This window comes from Canis lupus, chromosome 9, assembly GCF_011100685.1.
Source record: "Canis lupus familiaris isolate Mischka breed German Shepherd chromosome 9, alternate assembly UU_Cfam_GSD_1.0, whole genome shotgun sequence".
In the NCBI taxonomy this organism is placed as follows: Eukaryota; Metazoa; Chordata; class Mammalia; order Carnivora; family Canidae; genus Canis; species Canis lupus.
In genome coordinates, this window is record NC_049230.1 from 59,191,225 (window position 1) to 59,206,838 (window position 15,614).

Genomic DNA, 15,614 nt, shown 5'->3' on the forward strand with positions numbered 1-15,614 from the left:
TGACATGGGACTCATCTCATAACCATGAGATCATGACCTGAACCAAAACTGAGTCAGATGCTTATCTGACTGAGTCACCCAGATGCCCCCATGCCTTAATACTTTTGACATTCATCATCTAATTTAGTTCTTGTGACAACTATGTAAATTATAGGCAACAGCACTGTGCTTCAGAGTGATAGTGACTGACCATTGTTGACTGGCTGCTTGGAGAGAGTAAGGCTTGAACACAGGATACCCGCCCCCATTACCACCCGCTGCCTGCTCCCCCGCCCCCCGACCACCAGAGTCCCTGGTTTTTCCCACTCTGCTCTCCCAGATAGTTTTCTCCCAATTTTAATAGTTCATGGAGCTAACTTTTGGGTGATGGGAATCCTTTGAAAATCTGCTGAAAGCTCCATAAGCTATCTCCAAAAAAGTGTTTTTGGAAGTCCTTATAAAGTTTTATAGGGTTTTCACAGAACCCCTTCTGTGCTTTCTGGATCCTAGGATAAAAATACATGTTCAAGATTTCTTCTTTACGCACAGAGTTATTTTTTTCCAATTATCAAGAACCACTCAAGTGCTATATTCTCTCCTATTTCACTGGGATGCTAATTCGACACTACCTATCATGGATCCTTGCATATGGGTAAGAGGGAAAAGCCTGAGGCTCTTCTTTATACTCTCTTCACTTAACTTCTGGTCTCTTCATTCATTTTTTTTTTCATTCGTTCCTGCTCTGTGCTGGTCCTGGGGATTTAGCTATGAATAAAACTCTATACCTGTCCTCAAGGGCTTCATGGTCTAGTGCACTTCAGAAATAGTCATGCTTGGAATGGCTAACGTTTGTTCAAATGATGTGGAGAGGCAGTATGGAGGAATGGAAGAATCTGGATTAAGTTATTAAATATTCTAGGCCATTGTGTAGTGTTGATGATACTTATATCATTTCTAAATGAGAGCTTTTCTTGGTTAAAAAACAAAAAAAAAGACTCTTCCCAGAAATTTAATACCTAAGTCTTCAGAAGAATGCCTGTTGGAGACTAAGCCTTTAATAATGTTTAACTATTATTAGCAATTAAAACTTATTAAAAATATTTTATTTATTCATGAGAGAAGGAGAGAGAGAGGCAAGGACATAGGCAGAGGGAGAAGCAGGCTCCATGCAGGGAGCTCGATGTGGGACTTGATCCTGGGACTCCAGGATCACGCCCTGAGCCAAAGGCAGACACTTAATCGCTGAGCCACTCAGGTGTCCCGCAATTAAAACTTTTTATTCAAAAAATATTTGAGGGTGAGTCTCAGTACTGTCAATCAGGACCTGTTAATGGAGATGAGCAAATGAAGAAATGTCCTAGCGCAACACAAACCTTAATATTTAAGATCTGCTTTTGCTAATATCCAGCAAGATTTTACCACAAATGGGTTTAAATAGTGAGTAGAAGTTATATTTGGCTGTGTAGTTTTTCTTACTTGCTCAAAGCTGCACTTGGTTTACTTTTGTCATTTGCTGTTTACCTGTAGGCATCCAGTTTTTAAGTAGCCCCCTAGGTATTTCCTTACAAAGAAAACCATCTCAAGATTTCCATGGCATAATTTGTGACAGGATTAAGTTATGCCACCTTTGAAGTCAGTCACAGCCTGAGAGCACAAGAAGTTGTTTACAAAGGAGCCCATCGATTCTCCCTCTTTCTCTAGAAGCATCCGAGCAGTTAGACTCGCACAGTCTGTTTGGCACAGTGGCCGCTCTCAGCTGGCCCGGGGCCTCCTGCTGCTGGGCAGAGAGAGGATGCGCCAGAGCTCTGCTTGTGGCTGAGCAGAGCCCTCCTGCAGGTCTGCTTGCTTCACTGGGGCCTTGCAACTCTGGACCACAGCCTGCTGGTTTCGTGGCAATATCTTTTCCTTAATATTTTCCATCTGGCCATCAATGACCTATAAAGACAGACACAGACCAGGATTTGAATTATGAGAAGTATGATGCTAAAATGCTTCCAAATCACACCCTAGAACCTGTAGTCATGGACGGCTGCCTTTGCATACTGGAGAAAAGGAAACTTTTCTCAGGTTGGTTTGCAAAGCATTCAGTCACATCAAAGATCAGAGCCATTCAGCTTTTAAGTGTCTTAAAAGGCTTTGTAAAATTCTGTCTCTGAATGTCACTGAATTTTAGCATTTAACTCACAATTTTGCACTAATGTTAAAACTTTTTGAGTAAAAATATGAGGGTCATAAGCGAGTTTCATATACAGCTTCTAAATTTCTAGCTATATCCCAAGCTTTAACAACTAGTGAGGCTTGGGGCAATATTGGTTATCATTGCACCCTGAATGGTATTACAGTTGCAGGGGGTGTACTGTAAATTTAGAACTCATTGAAAATGAGATTTCAGAAGTAAGTGCTGCCTTTGAGTTTCTCTTTGCTGAGAACTTTCCTGAAGATGCATTTGTTAATGGCTTTTGAGCTGGATTGGAATAGTCCACAATAAAGCCAGTTTCATGTTTTTGAGCCATTAGAAGCCAATTTAGAAATTAGTGAGAAATAGAACACAAGTGCACATTTTTCACAATTTTGTATCTGGTATCAAAACACTAAGGGATTATTGGTATTTTTTACAGCTTGATTCTATTAGGAATTGCTCATCGTTAGTCGTTTTATTCTTAGGACCTCCTGTAGACCCGCAAAGGTTGAATTGCTCATCCTGGTGTTCAGAGAGGTTATGATCCGGGTCTGTGGCCAAGCCTTGAAGGAAAGGCTGAGGAGGCCTGGCCAGGCATTTTGATGCTCAGACCTCAAGTCCATGCTGCCACCTCCTGTCTGCATCCTAGCGTTCATTTTAAATCAACCCGGCTCTTCCTCTGAAGTTTGCTCAATGAATATTTTTGCCATTTTGTGCTCCTCTGTCTTCTCTTCACTTTCTCTCTTCTTCTCCCCTCTCTTCCCCCTCACTCCAGGTGGTTAACTCTCAGTGCCAAAGTTGAAGACAGATTTGGCCTGCAGCCAGCATTGAGAACGCAGTGTTTATTTTTCAGTACCACCAAAGAATGAAATTCATACTAAAGTCTTAAAGGAAAGTTTAGGTATGTGTGGTTTTAGGAGTTGATTAGATGCTCCACATGTGTGACCTGGACCCTCCCTCTCTTCAGTCTCCTCTGATGAGTGGTGCTGGTTTTATATTGTGGCTCTCAGTTTCCAGCTCTAGGGGTTAGGATGAGAAATGCAGGTTAATTGGCCCGCTCAAATGACTTTAAAAATGGGAGTGAGTACCAACTGCTGAGACTACAAAGGTTAGACTAGTTCAGAGCCTTTGAGAAGAATAAGGAAGGAAGGAAAATTTAGAGTTTTTTTTTAACAATCAGAGCAGCAAGCAAAGATTGTACCAGAATATGGTTAGTGTTAGTTATAGTCCGTTCCTTTGTTCAGTAAACATTGGTTTCGTAAACATTTACTGTGTTCCATATGAGGTGGGCAATGCAGAGATGAGATGTTCTTGTGGGAGAAAGTGACCAAGCCAGCAGTTTCAAATATGGTAAGTGTGTGAAAGAGGAAAGCCCTGGAGGATGTAGGAAGTATGATGAGACTGACCAGGCAAGTGAGAGCGTTAACCCAGGGAGCTGGGGAGCTGAAGTGTAGAAATGGGAAATAGGGCATTTCATTACAAGCAGATTGAATCACACAGGCAGAGGCCCAACAGCAGGGAAGTATGGTGCTTCTGCAAGGTGGCAAGGCCTTCACTGTGCCCAAAGCCGAGTGCCTCTGGTGGTTAGAGCCCGAGAGCAAGGACTTCACATGCCATGTTGCTTTTGGACTTGAACCTGAAGTCAGTGAAGAGTGGCCTGGAGAATCTTAAGTAACCGAGTGTGGAGGAGCTGGTGCAGGTCCTAAGCCTCTCCTGACCTGTGTTGGGGCAGAGGAGGAGTTGAGGTGGGTGGATAGTGAGTGAGCAAGCAAGCTTATAATCTAAGGCAAGAGAAGTCTTATAATTGAAAAGTCCTGTTTTTTTAAATACTTGATTTCCTAGCATTTTGTTTTTTAAATGCTCACGGGATGTTTGTTGAATGAATGAATGCCATTTCTTTTGAGCAAAGATGGCTGATTTGGTCTTCTATTTTGCTTAAAAATCTCATTTTTTTTTTTTTTTGTGAGATAGCCCACACATATACTGAGTGGCAACAGAAAACCAGTCTTGGATTTTGAAACTTGCCAATGATAAACAAGAGCCAGTTGTAAATAACCATGGATCAAACCATTAAAAAAAAAAAAAAAAGGTAGTTCTGCTGAGTCTGAAAATAGTTTGAATGTATTTTGAATAGCCCTGATAGTTAGAAAGGTGAACATTTGTACTAGTTGATGGGCCTAGTAAAAAGACTGTATTTTGCTGAATGAAAGGATCGGACGGGCAATTCTTCTGATCTTTTTTGCTAGACCGCACTGGGTCCTGTACTTTGATGACATTTGAAGTTGCAGGCCCATTAATGAGAACACTTTAGCTGGTCTCAGACCAATCTTTCTTCTTCTTCCCTTTACCTTTGTTCATTTGGGGCCCCCCTTTGGCTCCTCAGCATGAGCAGAGCTTCTTCCATTAAAGAATAAGAGAATTTTCCCTTGGAGCTCAGGCCATCTGAGACAGCTGCCTCCTCTCTCTCCCCAAGCCCGTCTTGTTTTCTGTTTTCTTTAAGACTTAGCTGAGGGTTGGGGTGAAGAAAACCTTTTTTCCTCTTTTGCCAATCCATTACATTGCTCTTGGGGACCTTCTTCTATTTGAATACATAGTGATTTTGAGCTACATTTTGATGTAGAAGGTATAGTCTTTAAAGAAAAGTTCACATATTTAATTGATGAACATGGCATGGAGAGAACAGAGTAATTGAGTATATTGTCCATTTTCAGGATGGAAATTAAATTAGAGCCAGCCTTTAATTAAGAGCTGTGGTAGTTACTGAGGCAGTGCAGTGCAGCGCAATAACAAAGGGAAAGCTCTGAGTCCATGGACTTGAGTTCAAGTGTAGATTTCCTCATTGGCCAGATTTGTGACTTTGGGCAGATATTTAACTGGGCTTCATTTTCCTTCTCTTTAAAACAGGAATTAATAACACCAGCAGAACCTCCATTGTTATAAGGATAAAGGTCAAATAAAATAATAGATTTTGAGTACCAGCTCTATTTTTGCTCTCTGGAGGGCAATTGGCATCATGATTGTCATCCACAGCAGTGGCCAGCATAGTGCCCTGTAGAAAGAATGGACTGAGGAGTTGGGACAGGGTGTCCACCGTAACCTGAAGCCACATTCTAGCAGTGTGTGTGATACTGAGCAGGGTATTGGCTTCTCAGAGCCTTAGCTTATACAGTGAGGCCTGTGATTCCTACCTTACAGGGCTTGAAAACTAAGATGGTGAAGGCAGAGCACTAGTGTAGACCTTGGCAAGTCATGGGTACCCCGAATGTTGGCCTTTGTTGATGTCATCTGGGCTCTCCTTTGAAAATATATTTTTTTTCAAAGTCCCTAGTTTTCATTCAGTTTGCCCTCAAATTTTGATTGCTCTTAATGTGGCTGCAACAAAAGAATGCCCAGAAAATAATCGTTCCAGTGCTCCTCTGGACCTGGAATATATAAGGAATCAAATGCAAACATATAATCCTCGATATAAATCTTTGTAGGAGACTCTTGTTTCAACTGCCTTGAGAAATTGCACTGAGTATGGAAAGGATGTCAGAACTTTAGCCAGAGCTGCAACTATAATCACATTATTTTGCTGCTGCTCAGTGGAGCTAAGAAAGCTTAAGAGTATTACCATCTGGGCAAAGCCAACCAATGGTGAACTGTGAACTGCTTACCAACTTCACAGAAACTCTTGCTACCTCATTCATTAATTAGGCCTTTATGGCACACCTTCTCTTGGTTGCCTGGCAACCATAATAGCAGTCATTAAATTCTGTCATTTTGTATTAACCCTTTGGCCCTGGGTGGATTGGGAGCCCCCACCTTAACACTAATGCATTTTACATTAGTACATCTACCTGGGAAATCCCATTCCCTTGACACATAAGCTGTAAAGAGCAAATAGCCAGAGTCCAAAAACAGAAAAATTTCCTTTTTTCCTTCACATTAGTGTATGTGCTTTTAAGGCTTTACAAAATGTATCTGTCAGGATGGAGGCCATTTCCCAATTTGCTGACAGACAGACATAACATACACCCAGCAAGATGAAAAGACTGCTAGTTTCCCAGAAAACAGGAGCTGATGGTGACTTCTGTGGGCTTATGGAGGAAGGAGCCTGTGTGAAAACCAGATGGGAGAGCTGTTAAGAGTTGTATGTTTCCAAAATTGCCTTTGTAGCTGCTTTACAAAAATTTGGACCGTGCATGCTGGAGGGATAGGGGCCATTCCAACAACACACTGCTTGGCATCTCAGAAATGGATTAGAAATGGTAGGGAATAAACTAAGTACGCTGGCAAAAGCTGTGAGGAAAAGGAGTGGCCAGAAGGCAACCTCCAGGAGCCCATCAAGGGCTTCTGCAATGCTCTGTCCACTATTACTCAAAATTCCATAAATGGAAACAAGCTGTGAAAGTCCTAAATTAAAAGAGGGTTTAGGAATTAAAAATGCTATATTCTCTTTTCTTGAATGGACTAAAATGATTTGGGACATGTGCCGTGTAAGTAAAATAAAATAATTCAATTTCAAAGGAATATTTATTTTTCTCTTAGCGAAAGGAAATTAGGTTTCGGTATTAGTATAACCTAGATTCAAATTCCCACTCCACCCAGTAGCTGTGTGATTTTGCACAGCTGGCTTGCTTTCTTTTTGAACTCCCTTCCCTTATCTGTAAAGTGGGGATAATCCTTTTCCTCTTACAGGATTGTTGGAGGGGTTAAATGAGTGACACTGCATCTATCTCTGGTCAGCATTTGGCCCACGATATGTGATATGTACCCCATGCAGTTTTTTCAACAAACAAGTATTGGGATTACAATAGCAAGCATGACACTCTGCATTGCTCAGGAAATTTACAGCCACACTTGGTATTGGATCCCCCTTTGTTCCTCAGTTTGCCACTAAGGCCCAGAAAAGGTATTACCTGCCAAGGTAATTTGGCCAGATCTCAGAGTAGTATCTGGGCCACCTGACTAATCTGGTGGCTTCTCAATTAATTTTGTGAAAAGTAAAAAGTGAAGTGTCCTTCATTCACTCACCAACTCAAAGTTCTTTTCTTGAGACTTAAAAACTCAATCACGCATTTGTGGTTTTTACCATGGCAGTAGGGCGGCTCTAGCTCAAAATCATCTGTGTAGTTTATTGAGAAGTTCTCATAAAAATGTATTCAGAGGCCTTCATCCCACCAAGAATGTATGCGATACTAAGAGCATCTGGGGTTTTAAGTGGCTACTGTTTGTTAACAAAGCAGGAACTTCCCTGAAGGAGTTTTGCAAGTTGGGAGAACTCACAAAGGCAATTAATTTTGTTCTTTGGAGCAGGGCCTCCACTGCATGCGTTTGCACTTCATGCAAGCTTAAATTATAACCCAGGAGCCAGTTGTACCATGATCCGATTTGATATTTAGTTTTGATTTTATTAGTAGTTGTCTTTAATAGATGTCTTGTCATGTAGATTTCCTGATTATTAGTAATTTAAATTGACTCTGAGAATGAAAGGAAACCACAGGCAAGAAACTGATGGGCTGTGACCATAGTGGTCCTCAGCTCTCACAGCAGCTGTGATGCCTAAACCCCCACCCCCAAACACACACACACACACACACACACACACACACACACACACACACACACCCTCTTCAAGGCTTTGAACAGTCTTTTGGCTAATGCGGAAAATGAGAGCTTAATACGGTTGCTATATGGGAACCTGTAAAAGCAAATGGGCATCGTAAGTGTTCTTTCCTCTTTGAAGGTAAGTGTTGTCCATGGGTCCCCTCTCTACTTGATCAGATCTAATTTGACCCAGGAGTAGTGATCTGGGAGGATGCTAACTGAAAAACCATGATTGCAGGAGAAGTAATTTCCCTTGTTCTTATGCAGTGCCTTTCTACCACTCTCTGGAATTGCTCACACAGTGTCTTTGTGAAGGGAATAGATGAGCATTTGCTGTTCTCTGCTGTGCTTTAGGTAGTGGCCAAATTCACATATCTCCTCAGAGAAGCTGTTCCCTAGAGTGATCCAGGGCAGTTCAAGTCATGCTCTCCAGGAGCAGGTTCTTGTGGGCTTTACGATCCAGTGCCTCAGCACTGATTTCCCCAAACTCCAGTCCTATAGTACCAGACCCTAGAATCTGGTACTTTAGGTCTGATTTAGCTTAGTTTAAATCCAGAGATTTGAAAACCAACTCTAGGTCATTTGCTAAATAATTCTACTTACTCATTAATCAATTGTGTATTAAATACCTACGTATTCAGGCATTTATGTGAAGAAAGGAGAGAAGGAAGCTCTTTGGGTGGGTGAATGAATGAATGAATGAATTGTACTTTTGGTCTTCAGGTAGGTCCCAGTCCCTTAGAGGATGATTTGACCAAGGGAATTTTTATTCAAGTTTTAAAACCTCATGCTGATGGGATGTGCTCCCATCCCAGGGTCTCTAAGCCACAGAATAAGTTATTGCGACAATTTTGTATTCTCATTTCTCTTGCTAATCCAGAAAAATTAAATTGTGAACAAAATATATTTTAGAAGTGAGTGAAAAATTTTTTTAAGAAGTCAGTGAAATCTGTTGCTGAGAAATGTTTGTTCCTGGCAACCAACCTGAAGAGAGAGAGAGAGAGAGGGAATCCATTTTCAATTTATCTGTCCCCCTGCCCCCAGCCCAGTTTTCACCATTTTTATAGTTGTGGTAACATAGAGGCATGTGGCAGTAAATGAGGTTGTGTTGCTTTTCTCATGCCACAGCACTCATGGCGCTCTCTCCAAGAAAGACTGGCTCTGAGAGGTTTTGTCCCTCCGATCTGGTGGTAGACAAGGTGGCCTGGAGGAAGCCACCTGCACAGCCTCCCACACTGCTGAGGCTGATGTCTGTGATTGAAGCAGCCTCAGCTAAAATTCAAGAGGACACCAGTCCCAGCCCACCAGGATGACTTTTTTTTGGAGTGTTCGAGGGTGAGCACTGATTACCACCACCCAGGCTGATCCAGCTAGATGTCCTTCTCCAGCAGATAATCATGCCACTACTTTGTCTTTTCTTTCCTTGATCAATTTTAACATGCCTTTAGGCAAAAGTGCTTCTGATTATACACATTAGATTTAAAGTAATTTCAGAAGTAAACTCCAGTTTCTAGATAGCTTTTGTGTGCAAGCCATTCGTCTAGCTTTAAAGAGGGACATCATTTGGATTTATTTTTAACCTCCTCTCCCTGTATGAAAAAGTAGAATGGCAAAGTCCTATCTTAGAGTCAAATCTCAGCTAATCTTTTATGAACTGTATATCCCTGGACAAAATAGTTCATTTCCAACCGTCAGTTCAGAGATAACAAAATTAATTAATTAATTAATTAATTAATTAACAAATTAATGTCCTCTCATTGTTGCTAGAATTAAATATAATGTATATATGAATTATTAGTAGATTGTGATTCTTTAGGAGAATCCAGGCTTTTCATGTTTTCACTCTTTCTCTTTAGTTTAAAATTTATTCATTGTATTTACTGCAATTTGTGGGAAAATTGTATAGCGTGAAATGCTATAATATGGAGTTTGTGCAAAGCTATGATGAAAAGCCCGAAGTCCCATCGCCCTACGCCTATGAACAGTTGCTGTGAAGAAATGGAAATGTTATTCTGAATTGACCTAAACCAGTGGTCCTGTGCTCTAATCTCTGATTCCCAGATGATAACAGATGTCTCTTAAGTGATTCCAGGTGTTCTGAACATAGTGAAATCTCTTATCTGCCACCTCCACTGTTACTCCTTAGAGTTCTTTTATATTGCCTCTTTAATAGTATTTGAAGGATCGGGGTTCCTTGACAGCTGTTGGAACTCTAACTCCCTACTTGAAGGGACTCTGCTTTTAGGCCTCAGGTGATCTCCAGACTTTCATGCTGTACTGTTTGATTCGAGCCCACATGCCAAATAGTTTTAATATGTTCTCCTTTTTTATTAAACAGATTTTGTCATGTCCAGGAGATTTCCTGCCGGTAGCAGCTCTAACTTTTTCTCACCATCAAGGCATTCCCTGCCCCTTGTTAACTCTCGGCCAGGGATTTTCTGCATACTTCTGTTCACAGTATTCCCGTTGGCATCCTATAGGCTAGGAAATCTTCTCTGACCACCTTCAGAATTCAGTACTCCCTCTTCCATAATTTAGAGTGTTTTATGCATACTTGTAGGTTCAGGCCTTTCAAAGCCCACATTTAACTTTAGGGGAAGTTATCATGTGTTAAATCTGAGCTTCACTTCTATAGCAGGAGTTGAGGTATTTCGGTAGAATATTCTGTCAAATGTGATGGAGATTCAGAAGGCAGAGTGATGTAGTTGCAGAGCTGGGCTTGATGTCTAAGTTCAGCTCTACATTTTAACAGCTTTTTGACCTTGGGCTGGTGCTTTGCCTCCTGAGTCTTCTCACATTAGGCTGTATTGGTTTTATTTTTATTCTCTCTTAAACCCAGTTAAAAGAAGAAAAGTGGAAGTATTGGCCTAACATGGAGGAGACGTAGACATTCCCTGTTTCAGCAGAAGGGGAGGAGGAAGAGATGGGCATACATTTGTGTGTATGTCCAATGTCTGGCCATGTAGCCATGGCGGTAGTAATGGCTGATATTTTGGCATGCTTACTCTGTGTCATGCACCATTCAAAATATATTATTTGACTTTCATACAATCCTCTGAGGTTGGTGTTATTTTATCCCCAATTTAGAAATGAATAAATAGAAGCACAAAAAGGTTAAGTAACTTACCCAAAGGGAAAGGTGAGAATAAGGACATAGGTGATCTGGTGCCAGAGCCCAGCCATCCAGTGGTGTTTAATAAATATTTATTGAATGAATGTGTTTTTGGAAAGTTGGGGCAATTTCTGTCTGTTGGCTTCTGTTTTCTTGATGAAGTAGGTGGTGAGATCAGACACTGAGTAAAGAAGAACGTGTGTGGAGATGAGATGTTTGAACAGAGAATGGAGAAGATGTAAAATAGTTAAGTAGGCTGACTGGTGAAAACAGACTTGCTGGATGGTGTTGAAGGCTTAGTTGATGCTGTAAACTCTATAAATGTAGAATTTTTAGAGATACAAAATGTTTGTGGGGATGTTTTCCCCCAGCCATGCTTATCAGCCTAAATATAGGCACAGAGGAGGTAAATAGCTTTGTTCATTCAGGTGTTTTCCATACATTCATGATGAAAGGGAAAGAAACATGGGCCTTTCCTGATGGACCACAGAGCTAAGCTAGATAAAGGCAGCAGTGAAGAACAAAGGGTCTAAAACTCGGGGAGGTATGGTTATCGTGGGAGCTGTGAGATGAGCAAACACCAAGGATGGGAAACTAGTTTCAAAATGGGGATTCTTAATTAGCGATTTCAGAGGCAGGGCAGGTTTGGCAGTGGCAAGGTCAAGGGAAGACTTAAAAAAGGAGAAGGTGGGGGATCCCTGGGTGGCTCAGCAGTTTGGCGGCTGCCTTTGGCCCAGGGCGCGATCCTGGAGTCCCGGGATCGAGTCCCGCGTCGGGCTCTCGGCATGGAGCCTGCTTCTCCCTCCTCCTGTGTCTCTGCCTCTCTCTCTCTCTCTCTCTCTCTCTCTCTATATATATATATATATATATATCATGAATAAATAAATAAATAATCTTTTAAAAAAAAAAAGAAAGAGGGATCCCTGGGTGGCGCAGCGGTTTGGCGCCTGCCTTTGGCCCAGGGCGCGATCCTGGAGACCCGGGATCGAATCCCACGTCGGGCTCCCGGTGCATGGGGCCTGCTTCTCCCTCTGCCTGTGTCTCTGCCTCTCTCTCTCTCTCTCTGTGACTATCATAAATAAATAAAAATTAAAAAAAAATTAAAAAAAAAAAAAAAGAAAGAAAGGAGAAGGTGGCTGAGGTACAGTAAAGATGATGGTTGGAAAGATGACCCGTCATTGAAGCCTCTGAAAAGCCTGGGTAGTAGTTAACGGCCCCTTGGCAAATGTGCACTTCTGCTTTTAGGTAGAATTTCACAGTAGCTGTGGAGTCATTAATTTATACATAAACATTGATATGTATTTGTTTATTCCTTTTTGTGTAAACCTTCTCAGGTACACATTACTCATCCAAGTGGATGGGGAAGGGGGAAATGAATTGAAACAATTTTTACCAAGTTTTTTGTTACATATAATTTTAAGGGGGTATGAGGTATCTTTAACAACATTTAAAAATTATCACAATTTTTTAAAAGTGCAAACCAAATTTATATGATGTTTGTTTGTTTGTTTGTTTGTTTGTTTATTTATTTATTTATTTATTTATTTATTTATTTTTAAAGATAATCCACCTTTATATGATTCAATAGGGCAGCTGCACTTGGGGGTTATCTTCCTCTGGCTGATGAGGTGACCAGAAACGATTCCCTGAAGGGATAGTTTTGTTGAACTCAGCCTTGCAAATTTGGCATTCTAACTCTGATAGTGACTTCCCAGTTGTTTGTTGTCTGTAACTGAACAAAAGGCCCTCAAAACTCATAATACATGTGCCGTGGTACAGAATTTGGTTGGTGGTATAAAAAACAGAACAAAACAAATAAAAAACTCTTGCATCAAAATGCTCTATAATTACTTTATCTTCGTTTTTATAATTTTATTTTATTTTATTTTTTATAATTTTAAATACATCCTTTTTAATTAGCAAAAATAAATGTTTATGAATCTGAGTATTATTTACCTAGCTAGATAAGGAACTTGGAAGTGCTTTGGTAGCTCATAAGTACGTCAGAAGTTTGGGTATCAGCATGGTTTGATGAAAAGAGCATTAATCTGAAATCAGAAAGACCTGAGTTTAAAACTTGTTCTACTAAGTGCTACCAATTCTTCATCTGTAGCAGTAATTTTTGGCAGGCACATAGTAGTTGCTGAACAAATGTCAATTTTTCCTTTTGAAGACCTCTTTCCCCTCTCTTCCAGTTAATTTTAGATCATTGGTTGAGGAAACCTTGGTTTTTCAAGTTCATTAGAATTCTAAGTGGAAAGTTTTATCATACTTTTTCCAGCTTTCATGGATGTGGCCAAGGTTTAAGAAAAACCTTAGGTACGGTCTCATAATGTAGATATATATGGCAGCGTTGGCCCCTGCAGAGGTTGGCATATATGGGTGGATAATAGCTATTGTTGAGCCAGCCATGTACCAAGGCGGTAGTAAGCCTTGATACCAGAGGAAGGTGGATATTTGCAGAACATTTAACAGAATATGAGGAAGTGCCCAGGGGAGGGGTGCATGGAATAAGAGACCTCCAACATTTGTTCTCTGAGGTCAAGTTCAGAAGTTAGCAAAGCAAAATTGGTGCCAGGCCAAGCATAGAGACTCAAGGGAAATCACTTTGGGAAGAATAAGGCAGGGAAGGCTTTAGAACAGAGTTGATCTCAATGTGCGTCAGTTCTTTTTTTTTTTTTTTTTTTAAGATTTTATTTAATTATTCATGAGAGACACAGAGAGAGGCAGAGACATAGGCAGAGGGAGAAGCAGGCTCCATGCAGGGAGCCCGATGTGGGACTCGATCCCGGGACTCCAGGATCATGCCCTGGACTGAAGGCAGGCGCTAAACCGCTGAGCAACCTGGGCTGCCCGTGAGTCAGTTCTTGATCATTACAACAATTCCATCCAAAAGGCATTGAGAACAAAGAACATACTTTCTCACCTGGAAACTGGGGCACAGGTGCTCAGAGAAGGGGCCACAGGCAGGGTTGGGAAAGAGAAGTCCTTGGAGTTAAGGAGACCTCATACAGAAGGCCACTGAGCTGACAGGAGATTTGTCTACTCCACTTAGGCCTCCCCTCTTGATAGGGTTACATAATGCTTGGCATCTCCACTTTTAGACAGAGAACAGACCTAACCATTTTCCATCCCGCTGGGCTGTGGAGCGACAGATCTTGATATGCTGACCAGCTGCCTCAAGGTTGATTCCAGAGGAACAGTAGGGAACTTACTGATAGCCAAAAGGGGCTGAGGCAGAAGTAGTTATCCCAAAACTGTAAATGAAATCAAGTCATATGTTTAACCCAGAGTCACCTATTTATTATGTAATACCTGAAAATAAAGTGTCAAAACCAATGACATCACAAAGAAATCAAGTGATTATTTCTTAAGAGATTAGAATCCAGTGAAAAACAAAATTCAGTTTTAGGAATGTTAAAAGAGTTGGAAAGCAGAAAGCTCTAGGAGTTTTAATTTTACTCCCAATTATATAATCAACACATACTCATTGCTCATCCTACTCCCCTACCAGATTGAAGGCGATATAAGAAAATAGGAGAAGGGGCACCTGGGTGGTTCGGTCAGTTGAGCATCCAATTTTTGGTTTCAGCTCAAGTTCAGGTCTTGGGGTCATGGGATTAAGCCCAGTGCGGGGTTCCATCCTGAATATGGTGTCTGCTTGTGAGTCTCTCTCTCTCTCTCCCCCTTTCCTTCTGCCCCTCCCCTTGCTCGTGTGTGTGCACTCTCTCTGTTTAAATAAATAAAAATATTTTTTTTTAAAAAAGAAAATAGAAGAAAGAAACCCATACAACCCTACCATCTGCAGTAATTATGACATAATATTTTAGTGCTTTTCATATACTTATATTTTATATATGATTATTTTTTTTTAATTTTTTATTTATTTATGATAGTCACACACAGAGAGAGAGAGAGAGAGGCAGAGACACAGGCAGAGGGAGAAGCAGGCTCCATGCACTGGGAGCCTGACGTGGGATTCGATCCCGGGTCTCCAGGATCGCGCCCTGGGCCAAAGGCAGGCGCCAAACCGCTGCGCCACCCAGGGATCCCTATATATGATTATTTAAAATTTATTTTTTTAGTCTTGAATATATTTAGGCTCTAACATAAATGTATAACACATTAAAATTGAAGAAAATGACCAGGGAACTTAGGTGTCCAAAATACTATGCAAGCAATGTATCAACATTTTCTTTGTAAATAGTTAATATATAAATATGGCATTAAAACAATATAGGTATAATGTAAAGGTACAGTTAACCATCCTTCAATTCCAGTTTTATCCAGAATATCACTTTTATGCATAAATAGTTATTACATATGTTATTTGATACATAGGAAATAATATACAAAAGGTGTGATTAAGTGAATATTTGAGAATCCACTGCCTTACTTAAGAAAATGACCAGTAACATTAAAACTATTCTTGTTGGATACATTGACTGTTTCCAGTTGTTTTTCACTTGTTCCTTGTTTTGTTGTAACAAACACCACTGTTTTGAATAATCAGAAGAGAAATTCTGTAAGCTGCTACTACTACAACCTCTGACCCCCCTGCAAGTTTGTCCATATATTCTACTTTTTCTCCTGTTGTCATGGAGGTACTGCCCAGATTCTTAGCAAAAGGAAAACCTTGCATCTGAACACTAGATTCCATCTTCTCTCACCGACTGAGATGTGATTCCATCAAGTTTCCCCTTTCTGTTCTGGATGATCCTCTCTGTCTCTCTCCCCACCCCCCTTCATTGTACA

General features: G+C 40.8%; 1 protein-coding gene and 1 long non-coding RNA gene across 17 annotated transcripts in view; one reads left to right on the forward strand and one right to left on the reverse strand.

Moving 5' to 3' along the window:
* DENND1A (DENN domain containing 1A) overlaps positions 1-15,614 on the forward strand; it is a 509,324-nt gene that overhangs the window by 188,271 nt on the left and 305,439 nt on the right. The window lies entirely within an intron of this gene.
* Positions 1,214-14,159, reverse strand: LOC111097505. 2 transcript variants are annotated; one of them, XR_005365008.1, is made up of 3 exons: positions 13,786-14,159; positions 10,875-11,040; positions 1,214-1,914 (listed from the first exon to the last, which is right to left on the reverse strand). It is a non-coding gene; the product is annotated as an uncharacterized LOC111097505 (long non-coding RNA). The 2 variants fall into 2 exon arrangements; XR_005365009.1 differs by lacking the exon at positions 1,214-1,914 and adding an exon at positions 6,025-6,254.